The sequence below is a fragment of the Rutidosis leptorrhynchoides genome, chromosome 11 (assembly GCF_046630445.1).
Source record: "Rutidosis leptorrhynchoides isolate AG116_Rl617_1_P2 chromosome 11, CSIRO_AGI_Rlap_v1, whole genome shotgun sequence".
NCBI classification, from domain to species: domain Eukaryota; kingdom Viridiplantae; phylum Streptophyta; class Magnoliopsida; order Asterales; family Asteraceae; genus Rutidosis; species Rutidosis leptorrhynchoides.
This window is the reverse complement of record NC_092343.1, coordinates 36,542,323-36,561,463: the sequence shown is the minus strand read 5'-3', so window position 1 is coordinate 36,561,463 and position 19,141 is coordinate 36,542,323.

Below are 19,141 nucleotides of genomic sequence, written 5' to 3'. Positions count from 1 at the left end.
TTCGGTAACATGTACCAAGTGTAATAGAATGGGGCATAGTGCGGCAAAGTGTGAAGTTTACGGACCAGGGAATAAAGGAACAGAAAATGCCAACATTATTTGTTTCGGATGCGGAAAGAAGGGCTACTACAAAACTAGGTGCCCAAATCAGGAAAATAAAAATGGTCAAGGACGAGGAAGAGTCTTCAACATTAATGCGATAGAAGCGCAAGAAGACCCGGAGCTTGTTACGGGTACGTTTCTTATTGACGATAAACCTGCTTATGTTTTATTTGATTCGGGTGCGGATAGAAGCTATATGAGTAGAGATTTTTGTGCCAAATTAAGTTGTCCATTAACACCTTTGGATAATAAGTTTTTACTTGAATTAGCAAACGGTAAGTTTATTACGGCGGATAAAATATGTCAAAACCGAGAAATTAAACTGGTTGGCGAAACATTTAAGATTAATTTGATACCAGTAGAGTTAGGAAGTTTTGATGTGATAATTGGCATGGACTGGTTGAAAAAGGAGAGAGCAGAGGTTGTATGTTACAAAAATGCAATTCGCATTGTACGCGAAAAAGGAAAACCTTTAATGGTGTACGGAGAAAAGAGCAACGCGAAGTTAAATCTTATTAGTAGTTTGAAGGCGCAAAAACTAATAAGAAAAGGTTGCTATATCATTCTAGCACACATCGAGGAAGTCAAACCCGAAGAAAAGAATATAAGTGATTTTCCCATTGCAAAAGAATTTCCCGATGTATTTCCGAAAGAATTACCGGGACTACCTCCACAGCGATCCTTTGAATTCCAAATAGATCTTGTACCCGGGGCTGCACCGATAGCTCGTGCGCCATACAGACTCGCACCCAGCGAAATGAAGGAACTCCAGAGCCAATTACAAGAACTTTTATTGCGTGGTTTCATTCGACCAAGTACATCACCGTGGGAAGCTCCTATTTTGTTTGTCAAAAAGAAGGATGGTACATTCAGTTTGTGTATCGACTACAGAGAGTTGAACAAACTTACCATCAAAAACTGTTATCCACTACCGAGAATCGATGACTTATTTGATCAACTACAAGGCTCATCGGTTTATTTGAAGATCGATTTACGTTCCGGGTATTATCAAATGCGGGTGAAGGAAGAAGATATTCCAAAGACTGCTTTTAGGACGCGTTACGGTCATTATGAGTTTATGGTTATGCCATTTGGATTGACTAACGCACCAGCTGTGTTCATGGATCTCATGAACTGAGTTTGTGGGCCATATCTTGACAAGTTTGTTATTGGTTTCATCGATGGCATCCTTATCTACTCAAAGAATGAGCAAGAGCACGAAGAACATTTAAGAAAAGTGCTAGAATTGTTAAGGAATGAGAACTGTATGCTAAATTTTCAAAGTGTGCATTTTGGTTGAAAGAAGTTCAATTCCTCGGTCACATAGTGAGTAAAGAAGGTATTCAAGTTGATCCGGCAAAGATTGAAACCGTTGAGAAATGGGAAACCCCGAAAACTCCGACGCAGATACGCCAATTTTTAGGATTGGCTAGTTACTACAGAAGGTTCATCTAAGATTTTTCTAAAATAGCAAAACCCTTGACTGCATTAACTCATAAAGGGAAGAAATTTGAATGGAAGGATGAGCAGGAGAAAGCGTTTCAATTGTTGAAGAAAAAGTTAACTACGGCACCTATATTGTCATTGCCTGAAGGGAATGATGATTTTGTGATATATTGTGACGCCTCAAAACAAGGCCTTGGTTGTGTATTAATGCAATGAACGAAAGTAATTGCTTATACGTCCAGACAATTGAAGATTCACGGGCAGAATTATACGACACATGATTTAGAATTAGGCGCGGTTATTTTTGCATTAAAGACTTGGAGACATTACTTATATGGGGTCAAAAGTATCATATATATCGACCATAAAAGTCTCCAACATATATTTGATCAGAAACAGCTGAACATGAGGCAATGTAGGTGGATTGAACTATTGAACGATTATGACTTTGAGATTCGATACCACCCGGGGAAGGCGAATGTGGTAACCGACGCTTTGAGTAGGAAGGATAGAGAACCTATGCGGGTAAAAGCTATGAATATAATTATTCATACTAACCTTACTACTCAAATAAAAGAGGCGCAGCAGAGAGTTTTAAAAGAAGGAAATTTGAAGAATGAAATACCCAAAGTATCGGAGAAACATCTTAATATTCGGGAAGACGGAACCCGATATAGGGCTAAAAGAATTTAGGTACCAAAGTTTGGAGATGTGAGAGAAATCGTACTTAAGGAGGCACATAAGACCAGATATTCAATACATCCCGGAGCGGGGAAGATGTACAAAGATCTCAAGAAACACTTTTGGTGGCCGGGTATGAAAGCCGATATTGCTAAATACGTAGGAGAATGTTTGACGTGTTTTAAGGTCAAAGCTGAACATCAGAAACCATCAGGTCTACTTCAACAACCTAAAATCCCGGAATGGAAATGGGAAAATATTACAATGGATTTCATTACTAAATTGCCAAGGACTGCAAGTGGTTATGATACTATTTGGGTAATAGTCGATCGTCTCACCAAGTCAGCACACTTTCTGCCAATGAGAGAAGATGATAAAATGGAGAAGTTAGCACGACTATACTTGAAGGAAGTTGTCTTCAGACATGGAATACCAATCTCTATTATCTCTGATAGGGATGGCAGATTTGTCTCAAGGTTTTGGTAAACGTTACAACAAGCATTGGGGACTCGTCTAGACATGAGTACTGCCTATCATCCACAAACTGATGGGCAAAGTGAAAGGATGATACAGACCCTTGAAGACATGCTACGAGCACGTGTTATTGATTTTGGAAACAGTTAGGATCGACATCTACCGTTAGCAGAATTTTCCTACAACAACAGTTACCACTCGAGTATTGAGATGACACCGTTTGAGGCACTTTATGGTAGAAAGTGCAGGTCTCCGATTTGTTGGAGTGAAGTGAGGGATAGAAAAATTACGGGTTCAGAAATTATCCAAGAAACTACCGAGAAAATCATTCAAATTCAACAACGGTTGAAAACCGCCCAAAGTCGACAAAAGAGCTACGCGAACAGTAAAAGAAAAGATATAGAATTTGAAATTGGTGATATGGTCATGCTTAAGGTATCACCTTGGAAAGGTGTTGTTCGATTTGGTAAACGGGGAAAACTAAATCCAAGGTACATTGGACCATTCAAAATTATAGATCGTGTCGGACCAGTAGCTTACCGACTTGAATTACCTCAACAACTCGCCGGCGTACATGATACTTTTCACGTATCGAATCTGAAGAAATGATTAGCCAAAGAAGATCTCACTATTCCTTTAGACGAAATTCAAATCAATGAAAAACTTCAATTCATTGAAGAACTAGTCGAAATAATGGATCGTGTGGTTAAAGGACTTAAGCAAAACAAAATACCAATCGTTTAGGTTCGATGGAATGCTCGTAGAGGACCTGAGTTCACCTGGGAGCGTGAAGATCAGATGAAGAAGAAATACCCGCACATATTTTCGGAAGATGTGTCAACACCTCCAACTGCTTAAAATTTTGGGACGAAATTTATTTAACGGGTAGGTACTGTAGTGACCCGAACTTTTCCATGATTATATATTATATGAGATTAATATTTACATGAATAAATGTTTTCAACATGTTAAGCAATCAAACTTGTTAAGACTTGATTAATTGAAATGAGTTTATGTAGACAATTGACCACCCCGTTTGCCTGATGATTCACGAACGTCATAACTTGTGATAATTATATAATCGTTTTATTTTTCTATGATGTAAGTTTTTATTATATATATATATATATATATATATATATATATATATATATATATATATATATATATATATATATATATATAAGAAGAAATACAATTAAATCAAAGATGTACAACTAAAACACTATTTGCTACAGTAAATTTTCGCTTGCTACAGTAAAATACTATTTGCTACAGTACACTATTGACTGGTATTCAATCCGTATTCGTACTCGTACAATACACAACTTCTAAATGTATATACTATTAGTATATACACTTCAATGATCAGCTCTTAGCAGCCTTAATGAGTTACCTAAACATGTGAGAACCATCATTTGGCAACTAGCATGAAATATCTAACAAAAATACAAACTAATGGAACCTTATATTCAAGGGTAGGATCACGTTTTTCTTCACCAACCATAAACACATTTTCATTCCAACTTTTATGCATCAATTACTCTCTCTCAATTCCTCTCTTATTGTTCTAAGTGTTCTTCATCATTTTCTTCATAATCTAGCTCAATCTAGTTAACCTAGATCAACATACAAAACAACTACTCATGAACACTTCATAAACACTTTAAAGTTTACAAGTTTACTTCCAAGCTTTCTAATCCATTCCAAGTAATCATCTAAGATCAAGAAACCTCTGTTATTTACAGTAGGTTATCATTCTAATTCAAGGTATAATTTATATTCAAACTTTGATTCAATTTCTATAACTATAACAATCTTAATTCGAGTAGAAATCTTACTTGAACTTGTTTTCTTGTCATGATTCTACTTCAAGAACTTTCAAGCCATCCAAGATCCTTTGAAGCAAGATCATTTCTTGTCACTTCCAGTAGGTTTACCTACTAAACTTGAGGTAGTAATTAGGGCTGTTAACGAACCGAACTCGATCGATCAGGTAGATTTTGAGCTCGGCTCGTTTAAGTATTACTCGGCTCGAACTCGACTCGAACTAAAAAAAGTCTCATCTTTTGTTTGAGTTAGAACTCGAATATTTTTGCCATGTTCGAACTCGAGCTCGATATTCGTTTAAAAATTTTAACAACTAATTGACAAAAAATCTAACTAGTTTAATGCTCGTGCTAATGCTTGAACTCGAGCTCGATTAAGCTAGTTTAAGACTTTGAAAGATCCTTTAAAAATTAAAATGAGTTATAATTATTAGATTAATATACAAAGTACCGGTGTTGTCAAATGACGTGTTGCGTACAAACATGGGATCTTATGATTAATCTTCTCGTGTTGTTTACGGGTGATCCTGAACCATATAAAATTGAATTATGAGTACATATATATAAAATATCATGTTATCTTAAAAAGATGTGATTTATTTTAATTTTCTCCAATTAATCCCGAAGTTAAACTAGTCTTGGATAGCCAATTTTGTTTCGGTCATAGTTTCTTCGTTACAACTCCGTTTTCGTTGATTAAACTTGCCATCTCCTTGGATCGAGTTCCTCTTTAAGACTATGAACTGTAAATATCTTAGTTTGTATTCAAAATCACACGGCATAGGTGAAACTTTAGTGAAACTTATGAAGTTAAACCTTTTCCTTTATGTAGGCAACCTTAAATGATTATTTTTCTAAAAATACTTATACTTTGAATTAAATCATGAAATTTTTATGTGTTACCATATTCATAGTAAAAATCATTTTTCCAGAACATAAACCTTCAATTCAAAGTTTAAGATGGTTTTTAATTATCCAACCCAAAACAGCCCCCGGTTACACTCCGACGTCGTAAAAACAGTTTTTAAGGTGTTCTTTGAAAAACCAAGTTATACCTTGTTAAATTAGCATATATTTAAGTTATATTACAGGTCTTGAAGTATTTTAAAAGTTAAGTTAGAAGGATCTATTTAGTTTGCAAACAAGTTTGAAAACATTCAAACTATGTTCTTGTTGTTAAAATTGTATACCACAAAATATGATAGCTATATATATATGAATCGAATAAGGTTATGAACATAGATACTACCTCAAGTTCCTTGGACAAGGTTTCTGTAAAAGAGGAGTAAGAACCTAGAACCAAAAGGGTGATGGAATTGGATGAAAGATTGGAAGTAAGTTTGTGTTCTTGGAAGGATTTCTTGAAGTGTTTTTGTAAGGTTTTCTTATGAGATTTAAGTGTTGTTTTTGAAGCTAAATGATGGAGAAAATGCTTGGAGATGATCAAGTATGAAGTTAAGAGTATTTTGAGAGAGAAATGGAAGTGTAAGTATGAGAAAATGGGGTGAAGAAATGGTGTGCATGCATAAAAACGTTTTTAGGTTATAAAGGAAAAAAAAGATACCTAACTTTGTTTTCTTGCTAAATAATTCATGCTACTTGACAAATGGTTGGTTCCACATGTTTCTTAATCATTTAAGGCTGCTAAGGAGCAGATTTTTATTGGTATATACCAATAGTAAATACATCTAGAAGCTGCGTATGATACGAGTACATATACTCTAGATATACGTATAGAAATTTTGTGAAAAATGGAATGAGGATTCAAATATAGCTATCTTTTGTGAATACACTTATATGGTTTTATGTATTTAAGTTCTTAAAAGTGATTAAATTCATTACTTATACGATATATGTATAAACATTATAGGTCATAAGTATTTAAGTCAAATAACGTTGCATATGGTTATCGTTTTGAAAACTTAAGTTAGTAGTTTCAAAATATACATATAACTTATTGTTATTAATACAAAATGAGATATTAAAACATTCTTAGATCATGTTAAATATGTATATATACATATATATACACAAACGTATAATTATCATATGTTATATAGTTCGTGATATCATCGGTCAAACTAGACGGTCAAACGTTGTGTAAAACTCTTTTCAAAAACATAAATCTTAACAATTTGGATTGCTTATCATGTTGGTAAGGTTTAATTTATGTAAATATTAATCTTACAAGTATAGAATGATCGAAAAAGTGCGGGTCATTACAGTACCTACCCGTTAAATAAATTTTGTCCCGAAATTTTAAAATTGTACCTATTTTGCGTCATCGGGAAACAAGTGTGGATACTTTTGTTTCATTTGATCCTCTCGTTCCCAAGTAAACTCGGGACCCCTTCGAGCATTCCAACGAACCTTAACGATCGGTATGTTGCTCTGCTTGAGCCGTTTAACTTCACGATCCATGATTTCGATTGGTTCTTCGATGAATTGTAGTTTCTCGTCGACATGGATTTCTTCAAGAGGAATGGTGAGGTCTTCCTTTGCAAGACACTTCTTAAGGTTTGAGACGTGAAAGGTATTATGTACTCCGGCGAGTTGTTGCGGTAACTCGAGTCGATAAGCTACCGGTCCAATGCGTTCGATGATCTTGAACGGGCCTACATACCTTGGGTTTAGTTTACCCCTTTTTCCAAAACGTATTACACCTTTCCAAGGTGACACCTTTAACATAACTATGTCACCGATCTGAAACTCTAATGGTTTCCTTCGAACATCGGCGTAGCTTTTTTGGCGACTACGGGCTGTTTTCAATCTCTCCTTGATTTGTACTATCTTCTCAGTCGTTTCGTGTATGATCTCGGGACCAGTTAATTGTCGATCTCCTACTTCATTCCAACAAATAGGAGATCTACACTTCCTTCCGTACAATGCTTCGAATGGCGCAGCTTTAATGCTCGCATGATAACTATTATTATACGAGAATTCTGCTAATGGTAGATATTTATCCCATCCGTTTCCAAAATCGATCACACATGCCCTGAGCATGTCTTCAAGAGTCTGAATCGTTCTTTCACTCTGCCCTTCGGTTTGCGGATGATACGCGGTACTCATATCCAAACGAGTTCCTAGGGCCTCCTGTAGTGATTGCCAGAACTTTGATGTAAATCTACTATCACGATCGGATATAATGGAAATAGGTATTCCATGCCTTGAAACAACTTCCTTTATATACAATCGTAATAGTTTCTCCATTCTATCCATTTCCTTTATAGGCAAGAAGTGTGCAGACTTGGTGAGACGATCAACAATCACCCAAATGGTGTCGTATCCCCAGGCAGTCTTTGGTAACTTCGTGATGAAATCCATGGTAATACCATCCCATTTCCATTCTGGGATTTCTGGTTGTTGAAGTAACCCTGACGGCTTCTGGTGTTCAGCTTTGACTTTGGAACAAGTTAAACATTCCCCAACATATGTTGCAACGTCTATCTTTAAATTAGGCCACCAATAATGTGTCTTAAGATCTTGGTACATCTTTCCAACTCCAGGATGTATCGAGTATCTTGTCTTATGTGCCTCATTTAATATCAACTTCCTTAATCCACCCAACTTCGGTACCCAAATACGATTTGCAAAATATCGAATTCCATCTTCCCGCATAACGAGTTGCTTCTCATACTTCTTCATTATTTCATTTCCTATATTTTCTTTAGTAAGTGCTTCTCGTTGAACTTCTTTGATTTGTGAGTTGAGATTCATGCAAATTTTTATGTTCATCGCTCGTACTCGAATTGGTTCTCGTTCCTTTCTGCTTAAAGCATCGGCCACCACGTTCGCCTTCCCGGGATGATAACGAATTTCACAATCATAGTCGTTTATTAACTCGACCCACCTACGTTGTCTCATGTTCAGCTGTTTCTGATCAAAAATATGTTGAAGGCTTTTATGATCAATAAACACAGTGCATTTAACCCCATACAAGTAGTGTCTCCATATCTTCAATGCAAACACGACTGCTCCCAGTTCTAGATCATGCGTCGTATAATTCCGCTCGTGAATCTTCAATTGTCGGGATGCGTATGCAATAACTTTCTTTCGTTGCATAAGAACGCAACCAAAACCTTGTCGTGAAGCGTCACAATATATTTCAAAATCATCGTTCCCTTCTGGTAACGATAAAATAGGCGCCGTAGTTAACTTCTTCTTTAGTAATTGAAATGCACTCTCCTGCTCAGAAGTCCATTCATATTTCTTCCCTTTTTGCGTTAACGCTGTCAACGGCTTAGCTATTCGGGAAAAATCTTGAATAAACCTTCTATAATAACCGGCTAAACCCAAAAATTGACGTATCTGCGTTGGTGTCTTAGGAGTCTCCCATTTTTCAATGGCTTCAATTTTTGCTGGATCAACCTGAATTCCTTTGCTACTAACAACGTGGCCAAGAAATTGCACTTCTTTCAACCAGAAAGCACATTTAGAAAATTTAGCATATAGCTGTTCTTTTCTCAACAACTCTAATATCAACCTTAAATGCTGCTCATGCTCTTGCTCACTCTTGGAATAGATAAGAATATCATCAATGAAAACGATAACAAACTTATCTAAATATGGACTACAAACTCGATTCATGAGGTCCATGAATACAGCTGGCGCATTTGTCAACCCAAACGGCATGACCAAAAATTCGTAATGACCATAACGTGTTCGAAAAGCAGTTTTCGGAATGTCCTCTTCTTTGACACGTAATTGATGATAGCCCGACCTTAAGTCAATTTTTGAGTACACACATGATCCTTGGAGTTGATCAAATAAGTCGTCAATTCTCGGTAGTGGATACCGATTCTTGATAGTTAACTTATTTAATTCACGATAATCTATACACATCCTAAAAGATCCATCTTTCTTTTTAACAAATAGAATCGGAGCTCCCCACGGTGAAGTACTTGGTCGTATGAATCCATGATCCAGTAATTCTTTTAACTGACTCTGAAGTTCTTTTAACTCGGACGGTGCAAGTCTATATGGAGCACGAGCCACTGGTGCAGCTCCTGGTACTAAATCTATTTGAAATTCTACAGATCTAAATGGAGGTAATCCCGGCAACTTTTTCGGAAAGACTTCAGGAAAATCTCTTGCCACAGGCACGTCATTGATGCTCTTCACTTTTTCCTTTGTTTCGACTTTATTAACATGTGCTAAGATAGCATAGAACCCTTTCTTCAAGCACTTTTGAGCTTTCAAATAACTAATGAGTTTTAGCTTTGAGTTACCCTTCTCTCCATAAATCATTACTAGCGTTTTATCCTTACGAGGAATGCGAATTGCCTTCTTAGCGCACACAACTTCAGCTCCTATTTTGGACATCCAGTCCATGCCGACTATTACATCAAAACTTCCTAATTCTACGGGTATCAAGTCAATTTTAAACGTTTCTCCGGCTAAATTTATTTTACAATCACGGCAAATTTTATCGGCTTTAATTAGTTTACCATTAGCTAACTCAATCATGTACTTAGCATCGAGAGGTAATGATGAACTATTCAATTTAGCGTGAAAGTCTCTACACACGTAACTTCTATCAGCACCAGTATCAAATATAATAGATGCGGATAAGTTATTAATGGTAAACGTACCCGTAACAAGCTTCGGGTCTTCACATGCCTCTTTAGCATTAATAACAAATGCTCTTCCACGTGCAGGTCTGATATTCTTCTCTGGATTCGAGCACTGGCTCTTATAGTGACCTTGTTTTCCACACCCAAAACAAGTAATGGTAGCCAAAGCAGTTCTATTTGCATTGGTGGCAGGAGTCTTGGTACCATTTGTATTTGTAACGAGAGCCCTACAATCTTCAGCAAGATGACCCTTTCGATTACATTTGTTGCATACCACATTACAGTAACCAGAGTGATGTTTGTGGCATCGGTTGCATAAAGGATTTTGTCCTTTATAACCAAAGCTTAAACCACTACCCGTACCTTGCGTGTTTTCTTGTTTCTTAAAAGATTGTTGTTGGTTACCTCGATCATAATTTCCATTCCACTTTCTTTTGTTACCTGATACCTTCACATCAGTATTGGATACTTTCTTATCCATGATGACCTGATCCATTAGCTCGTTTGCCATGGTTATAGCTTCATGAATTGTCTTAGGTTTCGATGCTGTAACATTTGCCTTGACCTTTTTGGGCAAACCATCTTTGTACATTTCAATATTCCGTTCTTCGGTTGGAACCAATTCAGGACATAGCAAAACTAATTCCATGAATCGCTGATTGTAGTTGGTGATTTCAGTACCAATAACCTTCAGACTTCGTAACTCATCTTCCAACTTCCTAACCTCATTCCTTGGACAATATTCATTGATTAACATTGTTTTGAATTCTTCCCACGGAGTATCATAAGCTACATCTCCTCCTACAGCCTTCACATAATTTTTCCACCACGTGAGTGCACTATCTTGTAAAGTGCACGATGCGTATTTGATCATGTCCTTTTCAACACAACCACTGATTTTGAACACAGTTTCCATCTTTTCTATCCACCGGGTTAAACCGATCGGTCCTTCTGTTCCACTGAATGATGAGGGCTTGCAAGCTTGAAAAGTTTTGTAAGTGCACCCCACACGAGGATTTGGGTTAACTGCAGCACCTCTTGCAGCCTCGACCCATAACATTCTGTCGTTCACTTGTTGATTGATGAGTTCCTGGATTTCTTGTTCCGTCATTCGGTTTAATCGCGCCATATTCTTCTATAAGAATGAAAAGAAAATAATTATTCACATGGAATATTATAGATGTAGTGTATATTTACAGTACATTATAGCTTATTAATAATATGAACCAGGTATTATTATAAAAGCCTTTTCTTCTTATTAGCGTTTTATAATTATATCTAGGGTAGTACCTACCCGTTAATGTCCATACTTAATAGCTTAGTACAGAATCAATTACTACCATCTAAATAATACTTAACCATGGAAAATTATTGCATTTCACACTTCACTATTTTACATATGCTTATCTTACATCGAACATTAAGCAAACCACACTAATAATATTATACAAAACATTATATGATCCCATGGTTTAATACGGCAGCGCATCGTTTGGTCTATTTTCTAGGACGTTTAGGTTCAAAGAATCGCTTAACGCTTATCCTGGCTGTCTGCCTATATTTTGGCTGTGGGACTGAAGAACTGGATGCCGGGATAGAACGAATAGGAATAGCGGGAATAGGGGTGGTAGTGTCTAGTGGAGTTGGTGCCACATCATCCTTATTAAACTCAGGATTTGAATTTTCTAATTCATTAGCCTTTCGTTTCTTTCCAAGTTCGAACTCTTCTTTTGTAATTTCCTGTATTTCTTCCTCGGGTTCACTTTCCTCCTCGGGTTCACTTTCCTCCTCGGGTTCACTTTCCTCCTCGGGTTCACTTCCCTCCTCGGGTTCACTTTCCGGGTTCTCTATAGTCGGTTCATCCGGAATTTGTGAGTCTTCCCCAAAGATATTATTTTCGTCATCGGATAGGTTAATGACTGGAACACCATCTGAAGATTCTGGTTCGGAGTCGCTGAATGTGATAACAAGTTTTGAGCCCGACATCTATCACACAACAACTAACCCATTAGTACTACATAATATTTACATATAAATTTTAACCAACAATGATAAGCAATGGTTTTTAAATCAGACCCGGTCAAAGTCCAGACTTACTAATGTATCCTAACGACTTATCAGTTAGACACACTAATGCAAACCTGGTTCGCTAAGACCACCGCTCTGATACCACATGTCATAACCCGTCCTTAACCGTAAGAACGTGTTAGATAACGTATGATTTCATTGCGAGGTATTGACCTCTATATGCGACATTTTTAAAAGAAAAACTGCATATATTATACATTACAAACCATGATTCTTATTTTTGATACAAGCTTTGGATGAAATAAAGATGATTATCGTTTAGCGATAATCTTCGACTTACAAACTTTACAAATGATGATAACAACACGATTTCTAGCATATTTTACAACACAAGTTCTTGGATATGCAGTCTTATTTTTGACACAAATATGCGTACGCAAGATCCTGCTCAAATTCAACATAATGCAGCGGAAACTTCTAATTATCACCTGAGAATAAACATGTTTAAAACGTCAACATAAAGTTGGTGAGATATAGGTTTAGTGCCTGCAGCAATATATATATAGACCACAAGATTTCGTATATAAACAGTTTAATAAAAATATTCTAAGTGGTTGAGCACTTGGTAACCATACTTAACAATTAATCACGTCGCATATTCCCTTTAATATGAAATCTTACTACACTGTACCAAGTGTAGTCACGAAACGAAGTACTGTGCAACCATTGAATACTGGTCGTCCAGTCCGGTTGGGGTTGTCAAGCCCGATAGATCTATCAACAGGATTCGCGTTTACAATACCGCTGTAAATATTAGTTACCAAGCTACAGGGAAGTATGCCAGTGGTACAACTCAACGTAGAATATATATTTTTCAGTTACTTGTGTCCATAACGTAAAACATAAAATACATGTATTCTCATCCCGAAATATTTAGAGTTTAAAAGTGGGACTATATACTCACTTTCGTCTTGAAGATATATATATTTTGACTTGGTCTCCCGGTTGATATCACGAACCTATCCATATATAATATATCAATACCTTTTCTTTTTAAACAACGTCACATATATATTCTTGTTATACTTTTAATACTTTTTATAATTCCTTAGTCCGTAGTTAGCAGTTCGTTGTTAGTAATTCAATTTTAATGGTTCATATTTAGATGTTTAATAAACCCCCAACGAAATAAATAAAACCCCCAACGTATATGTATTGGTCGAGATTAATCTTGACCCACGGTACCGGTGTTGTCAAATGACGTGTTGCGTACATAAAGTACCGGTGTTGTCAAATGACGTGTTGCGTACAAACATGGGATCTTATGATTAATCTTCTCGTGTTGTTTACGGGTGATCCTGAACCATATAAAATTGAATTATGAGTACATATATATAAAATATCATGTTATCTTAAAAAGATGTGATTTATTTTAATTTTCTCCAATTAATCCCGAAGTTAAACTAGTCTTGGATAGCCAATTTTGTTTCGGTCATAGTTTCTTCGTTACAACTCCGTTTTCGTTGATTCAACTTGCCATCTCCTTGGATCGAGTTCCTCTTTAAGACTATGAACTGTAAATATCTTAGTTTGTATTCAAAATCACACGGCATAGGTGAAACTTTAGTGAAACTTATGAAGTTAAACCTTTTCCTTTATGTAGGCAACCTTAAATGATTATTTTTCTAAAAATACTTATACTTTGAATTAAATCATGAAATTTTTATGTGTTACCATATTCATAGTAAAAATCATTTTTCCAGAACATAAACCTTCAATTCAAAGTTTAAGATGGTTTTTAATTATCCAACCCAAAACAGCCCCCGGTTACACTCCGACGTCGTAAAAACAGTTTTTAAGGTGTTCTTTGAAAAACCAAGTTATACCTTGTTAAATTAGCATATATTTAAGTTATATTACAGGTCTTGAAGTATTTTAAAAGTTAAGTTAGAAGGATCTATTTAGTTTGCAAACAAGTTTGAAAACATTCAAACTATGTTCTTGTTGTTAAAATTGTATACCACAAAATATGATAGCTATATATATATGAATCGAATAAGGTTATGAACATAGATACTACCTCAAGTTCCTTGGACAAGGTTTCTGTAAAAGAGGAGTAAGAACCTAGAACCAAAAGGGTGATGGAATTGGATGAAAGATTGGAAGTAAGTTTGTGTTCTTGGAAGGATTTCTTGAAGTGTTTTTGTAAGGTTTTCTTATGAGATTTAAGTGTTGTTTTTGAAGCTAAATGATGGAGAAAATGCTTGGAGATGATCAAGTATGAAGTTAAGAGTATTTTGAGAGAGAAATGGAAGTGTAAGTATGAGAAAATGGGGTGAAGAAATGGTGTGCATGCATAAAAACGTTTTTAGGTTATAAAGGAAAAAAAAGATACCTAACTTTGTTTTCTTGCTAAATAATTCATGCTACTTGACAAATGGTTGGTTCCACATGTTTCTTAATCATTTAAGGCTGCTAAGGAGCAGATTTTTATTGGTATATACCAATAGTAAATACATCTAGAAGCTGCGTATGATACGAGTACATATACTCTAGATATACGTATAGAAATTTTGTGAAAAATGGAATGAGGATTCAAATATAGCTATCTTTTGTGAATACACTTATATGGTTTTATGTATTTAAGTTCTTAAAAGTGATTAAATTCATTACTTATACGATATATGTATAAACATTATAGGTCATAAGTATTTAAGTCAAATAACGTTGCGTATGGTTATCGTTTTGAAAACTTAAGTTAGTAGTTTCGAAATATACATATAACTTATTGTTATTAATACAAAATGAGATATTAAAACATTCTTAGATCATGTTAAATATGTATATATACATATATATACACAAACGTATAATTATCATATGTTATATAGTTCGTGATATCATCGGTCAAACTAGACGGTCAAACGTTGTGTAAAACTCTTTTCAAAAACATAAATCTTAACAATTTGGATTGCTTATCATGTTGGTAAGGTTTAATTTATGTAAATATTAATCTTACAAGTATAGAATGATCGAAAAAGTGCGGTTCATTACACACAGAGGTATGGTAATTCTACTTTTAATGACTGGGTACGTTTATTCACCAAGCGTAGACCTGTATATAAAGTATGGTGCGAAGAATTGTTGTGTAGTATAGAATTAAATGATCGGGTAGCTAGTTTAACCGATCGATCTTTTATTAGATTTTTGTTAGGAGGTTCGATGCGCCACATGTCTTTACTAGACATGGCTCAGGCTTTACGTATATATACGCCTGAGGAGTTAGCATCTGCCGATTGTAGAAGGTTGATACTAAATGGTAGAAAGATAGATGAAAATTTTGATACACACGGTGTATGGAGTCAAATGACAAGCCATCACCGATTTAAAGAGGGAAATTACTCTTATTTGGATATAGATAGAGCTGAATTAAGAGTGATTCATAGGTTTTTAGCTAATTCGATTACACAAAGAGGTAAGAACAAGGAAAAGGTAAATGAACAGGATTTGTTTTACCATATGTGTATTCGAGACCCACAAAGCGCTGTAAGTATACCTTATTGTGTGGGTTATTATTTATCAGCTATGGTTAGGGGGATGAGACCGCATAGCATAATAGGAGGTGGTATTTTTATTACTTTGATTGCTGAATATCTCGGTGTGGATATAAGTCGGGGGGGATTATTAGTCGAAGAACCAGAACCCCGCGATACTATAGGTTTAAATGTATACCATGGTGCAAAAGTTTTGAAGAGGTGAAATAACGCCGCAGTCCAATACCATGGTAGACATCCACAGGTTGAGAGAAACCAACAGCAAGGTAATGTAGGAGGGGGAAATGAAATGCAAGAAATGCAAAGGTTTATAGCTTCACAGGAGTACAAAAATGCTAGACAGAGAGCATTTGAAGATTGGCAAGTTCATCAAAACCAAATCATAGCTCATTGCCAACATATAGGTAGAAACTATATTCCTACACCAAAACCCATATTCCCTCCCTGGTCTATAGAGATGCAACCACCGTATCCTACGTATAACCCTGCCGAAGCATTCTATAGCACCTATGGTTATGCATGGAACCCCTATTGGTACCAGTATCATCCCTAGTCTACTTAGTTTTATTTATTTTGTAATTTGTAATGTTGATACATTTAATACTTATGTCAATATTGTAATAGTTTTTATAATTTTCTAACTTTTATTCTTAGATTTTAATAATTTTTGAATGTGGGGTAATATACCAAACTTCAAAAATATGTATATATGTTTGCAGTTTATCTTATGTACACAACAGGGTAAAACAACGCATTTTTAAAGACTGGCATTAAGTTCAGCAAAAGCAACTAATTTTGATGACAAGATGCAAAATATATGTGAAATAACAACAAGACGGAATGAACAAATGATGTGCACCATTTATCATTCAGCAAACAAACGCCAATATATTTGGAAACTTTGATAAAAATTTAATCATTTTCACACAAATCACCCTCAATAATTTAAATTGTTACTGATTTCTTGCAAATGAGGGCATTGCAAGATCTTAAGTGTGGGAAGGGGTTAAATTCTTTCAAATTTTTTAAAATTTTTATCTTAAACACTGGGTTACCATTAAAAATACTAGTAAAGCAGTAGTTGTATTAGAATCTAGTGCTCTCTGATAATAAAGAACAGCCCTAGTCTTATATACTGACTACCCAATTCTAGTAAAAATTTTTCAAAATTTTCAATTAAATGAACTCAAAATCATGTTTATACATATTTATGAACAATAAAACTAGGTTTTAACACCGAAATTATTGTAACCTCGGAAAGGACATAAATTGAGAAACAAACCAAAATGTTAAAATTCATTTAAAATGGAAAAGAGGACGATAAAAAGGAAAATAAAAGCCAAGTGTGGGAAAATTTACCAAGTTATCTTAAACATATGTCACATATATATGTAACAAATAACTGAAAATACTTTTGCTTTGGACTAAACTAAACTGTTTTACCCGATGAAAGAAAAGAAGAGATGGATCTACACGATGAATCAATTCCATCATTAAAAGGAAGTAAAGTCTTCCGAAAAAGACACGCGCTTCTTGATTTAGGTCATGAAGTTGTCGTCCAGACCAGCTGTAGGTTGACGAAAAATCTTGAAAAGTCATCACTAAAATCAGCAGGAAATCCACGGACCTCAGCGTTAAACAGGGTCGCCAAGTGGGCAGATTTATCCTAACCATGAGAAGGATTTATCTCGTAAAATAGGGAGCACCATGCAAATTACCTGGATAAGACTAATAAATCAGATCCCCAGAAAGGATAATCTCCTTAAAAGATCAAAAATCAGCTTTTAAGCCTGATATTACTCAATCCTTGAGATTGACCTTAAAGATTGAGAATTACAAACTCATGGAATTCAATGATATCTAAACTCGAGCTTGAACGAGAAAATATTTTGATAAAAATTACAAACCGATTTGTTTTCTGAAAACCCTATTTTCAATGCGTTCATTACCATTGAACGTAAAATCCTAGGAATTCACCTGGAATTCATTAGGTCACCTGAACTAAATCGGGTGTCAACCGTAAGAACGGTGGTTGCATAGTGGTCAAAGACAGGACCTTGTGCTAGACCGAAAAATCATAAGGGTGAGCTTTACTATTGCTCCTACCAAGGATAGTAATTGCGTCCGACACGTTATAGACCACAATTAAAAGCATGTCAGGGGACATTGCCTTAACAGTTGCTTGTTCAACGCTTTCCTTTACAACCGGACGGTAGTTTACCGAAAGGTAATATACGGGACAAGTAAACTGGACGTGTTGCTTTCCAAATACAAGGTTAGCAAGTGGGTGACACAAAACCGCAAGTTTTGAGCTAAAATTTTCAAATCTGAAACCCACCAAACCCACAAAAATATTTTGCAAACACCGGTAAAGGGTTATTCCGGAAAACTTATCTAGGGTAAAAACTAGATTTAATTTTCAAAAGATCAAATGTTTTCATAAAGATCCAATTTCCTTAATGGATCTAAATTTTTATAGTCATGTGGGACTGTAAACCATATCGTTACTACCATTGTTTATACCACCATATAGAAATCACTGATGTACAAAGTGTGAAGAATAAAGAAGTGATTCTAGTATTTCAAGACGATATTGCTTGAGGACAAGCAACGCTCAAGTGTGGGAATATTTGATAATGCTAAAAACGAACATATATTTCATAGCAGTATTCCTCAAGAAAGACAAGCTTTTAGTTGCAATTGTTCTATTTACAAGTGATATTCGTTTAAATAATAAAAGGTGAAGACAAAAGACAGATTCGACGAATTGAAGACGCAAACGACCAAAAAGCTCAAAAGTACAAAAGACAATCAAAGAGGTTCCAATTATTGATAAGAAACGTCTCGAAATTACAAGAGTACAAGATTCAAAACGCAAAGTACAAGATATTAAATTGTACGCAAGGACGTTCGAAAATCCGGAATCGGGACCAGAGTCAACTCTCAACGCTCGACGCAACGGACTAAAAATTACAAGTTAATTATATATATAAATATAATATAATATATAATTAATTATATTAATTATATATATATTATATTTATAAAATAAATCGTCGACAAACAAAGAGCCAAAAGCTGGTGAGCTGTATTTACAAACTCCGCGACTCGCGGAGTTTGAAGGCAAAATGGGCCGCGAGTCGCGGAGACCCAAAGTTTGAAACTCCCTATAAAGCCAACCGAATTCTGATCATTTTTCATCTAACATATATCCATCTCTCTATCTATATCGTATATATTTATATTTATATTTTAATTTTAATTTTAATTTTAATTTTAATTTTAATCATAATAATAAGGGTATGTTAGCGAATGTTGTAAGGGTGTAAGTCGAAATTCTGTCCGTGTAACGCTACGCTATTTTTAATCATTGTAAGTTATGTTCAACCTTTTTAATTTAATGTCTCGTAGCTAAGTTATTATTATGCTTATTTAATCTGAAGTAATCATGATG